Below are 3,632 nucleotides of genomic sequence, written 5' to 3'. Positions count from 1 at the left end.
TAAGGATTTTTCAAAAATCGCCAAACCTCTGAGCAACCTGCTGCTGCTGACACGCCATTTATCTTTGATAAAGAGTGTCTGCAGGCATTGAGACTCTGAAAGCTAATTGATTACATCACCAATCTCTCTGCACCAGACTGGACTTTACCATTTGAGTTAATGTGTGATGCCAGTGACCATGCCATTGGTGCAGTGTTGGGACAAAGCATGACAAGCTTCTGCACGTCATTTATTATGCTAGCCGTGTTCTAAAGATGCACAGAAGAACTCACAACCAGAAAAGAGCTACTTGCAGTGGTTTACGCCATTGACAAATTCAGATCCTATTTAGTAGGATCAAAAGTGATTGTGTACACTGATCATGCTGCTCTTAAATATCTACTCACAAGCAGGATTCAAACCCAGACTCATCAGATGGTGTTGCTTCTGCAAGAGTTTGATATAGAAAAGAGACAAAAAGGGACAGAGAATCAAGTGGCAGATCATCTGTCCCGAATAGAACCAGTGGAGGGGCGTCCCTCCCTCTCACTGAGATCTCTGAAACCTTTCCGGATGAGCAACTGTTTGCCATCCAGGAAGTGCCATGTTTGCAGACATTGCAAACTACAAGGCAGTAAAATTCATACCCAAGAGTACAGTAGGGTGCAATCAAAGAAATTAATCACAGAGCAAAGTACTATCTTTGGGATGAACCATATCTCTTCAAGAGATGTGCAGACAGAGTAATCCATAGATGTGCCTAAAGAAGAAGCCAGAAGATTCTTTGGCATTGCCATGGATCACAGTATGGAGGACATTTGGAAGTGACGAACAGCCACAAGAGTCCTCCAAAGTGGCTTCTACTGGCCTACTCTCTATAAGACTCCCGAGCGTTTGTGCTTAATTGTGACAGTGCCAAAGATCCGGTAATCTACCTCACAGTTATGCCATGCCTCAACAAGGGATCTTGGAGATTGAGTTGTTTGATGTATGGGGCATTGACTTCATGGGACCCTTCCCACCATCATACTCAACACTTATATTCTGGTGGCAGTGGATTATGTATCCAAATGGGTGGAGGCTATTGCACACCACCAATGACACTAAAACAGTGTTAAAATTCCTCCAGAAACACATCTTCAGCAGATTTGGTATCCCTAGAGTGTTAATCAATGATGGGGGCACTCATTCTGCAATAAAGCTTTATGCTGCTCTGTTCGTTATGGAGTTAGCCACAGGGTAGCTACTCCATATCATCCACAACTAATGGCAAGCTGAAGTCTCAAATAGAGAACTCAAAAGAATCCTGGAACGGATTGTAATTAACCGTAGAAGGATTGGGCAAGAGCTTGGATGATGCTCTATGGGCATACAGAACAGCATTCAAGACCCCCATAGGGACCTTTCCATACCAGCTTGTGTATGGAAAGGCATGTCACTTGCCAGTGGAACTGGAACACAAGGCCTATTGGGCAACCAGATTCCTAAACCTTGATGCCAAGTTAGCTGGAGAAAAACGATTGCTCCAGTTAAATGAGCTAGAGGAATTAGACTCATGCTTTCGAAAATGCAAAGATTTACAAAGAGAAAGCGAAAAGATGGCATGATAAGAAATTGTCATCCAGAGTCTTTGAGCCGGGCAGAAAGTTCTGCTATTTAATTCTAGGCTCAAATTATTCCCGGGAAATTAAAATCCCGGTGGAGAGGTCCATATGTAATACAAGTGTATCACCATATGGATACGTAGAGCTTCAGGATAATGACTCTAACAAAAAGTTCATTGTCAATGGACAGAGAATTAAACATTATCTTGAAAGTAACTTCGAGCACGAATGCTCAAACTGAGACTTGATTAGAGCTCAGTGTAGTCCAGCTAAAGACAATAAAGAAGCGCTTGCTGGGAGGCAACCCAGCCAATCACAAAATTAATTTTATCGTATTGATTAATTAATTGATTTTTACAGGTATATGTCAGGTATCTCAAGGTAAATAGCATTGGTTGATTCACTGAGTTATAAGGGAAATTGGAAGCACTGGCGTGAAAAACCATAAAAACATTTTGGGCGTTGAACGCCCAAAGAAGCACCCACTGGGCGTTCAACGCAGTAAGGGTAGCCTCTGGGCGTTAAACGCCAGAAGGAGCATCTTCTGGGCGTTAACGCCAGAAAGATGCACCTCTAGGCGTTTAACGCCAGATTGACAGCATCCTGGCGTTTAGAAAAACGCCCAGTAACAAAGGACTTCCTGGCATTCAACGCCAGAAAGATGCATCAACTGGGCGTTGAACGCCCAGGAGAAGCAACATTGGCGTTAAACGCCAAACCATGCAGCAGTTGGGCGTTTAAACGCCAGGATGGTGGGAGAAGGTAAAATCGTTTTTCTTCACATTTTTCTAATTTTTTATGTTTCAATTCATGATTTCTTGCATAACATGTTTCAAAATATCTCCTTCAATTCCAAAAATTTAATCCTAATTCTAAATCCCTTTTCAAAAATATCAAATGTATCTTAATTTATAACACAAATCTTTTCCATCCAAATCTTTTCAAATCTTTTCAACTCATCATATCTTTGGATTTCGAATTGCCTCTCCCTCTATTCCTCTTCTATCCTTTATTTTGCTTGAGGACAAGCAAACCTCTAAGTTTGGTGTGATTTGCCATGATCACTGAGCTAAAACTCATTAAGATCATGGCACCTAAGGGACAGGAAGAGCAAGGATGTGAACTTAAGGGAGCTGAAGCGTCCAAATTAATTCTTGAAGGCACCCCACAGACTAGAGGAACATCCACTTCCCAAAATACAGGTTGTTAAGTTCTAATTCTAGCTTTAACTCTGTGATAGTATATATAGGATTTTACCTTAGAAGTTGTATATAGTAGTAATTAGTATATCTATTTTGATTTTATTTCCAATTAAGCTATAATTTATTTTTCTCATCATCATCAGGCATGAATAAAGTAGTAGATTTTTTAGAATAAAGAAGTATCTATATTTTTCGAGTTCTTAAATAATAAAATTGTAATTAATTACATGTGGTGGCAATACTTTTTGTTTTCTGAATGAATGCTTGAACAGTGCATAATTTTTTATCTTGAATTTTATGAATATTGGCTCCTGAAAGAATGAGGAACACGAAAAATATTATTGATGATCTGAAAAATCATGAAATTGATTCTTGAAGCAAGAAAAAGCAGTGAAAAAGAAAGCTTGCAAAAAAAAAAAAAAAAAAGAGAAGGAGCAGTAGAAAAAGCCAATAGCCCTTAAAACCAAAAGGCAAGGGTAAAAAGGATCCAAGGCTTTGAGCATTAATGGATAGGAGGGCCCAAGGAAATAAATCCAGGCCTAAGCGGCTAAGTCAAGCTGTCCCTAACCATGTGCTTGTGGCATGCAGGTCCAAGTGAAAAGCTTGAGACTGAGTGGTTAAAGTCGTGATCCAAAGCAAAAGAGTGTGCTTAAGAACTCTGGACACCTCTAATTGGGGACTCTAGCAAAGCTGAGTCACAATCTGAAAAGGTTCACCCAATTATGTGTCTGTGGCATTTATGTATCCGGTGGTAATACTGGAAAACAAAATGCTTAGGGCCACGGCCAAGACTCATAAAATAACTGTGTTCAAGAATCAACATACTAAACTAGGAGAATCAATAATA

This window comes from Arachis stenosperma, chromosome 1 (assembly GCF_014773155.1).
Source record: "Arachis stenosperma cultivar V10309 chromosome 1, arast.V10309.gnm1.PFL2, whole genome shotgun sequence".
Classification (NCBI taxonomy): domain Eukaryota; kingdom Viridiplantae; phylum Streptophyta; class Magnoliopsida; order Fabales; family Fabaceae; genus Arachis; species Arachis stenosperma.
This window is presented reverse-complemented; position numbering follows the sequence as displayed.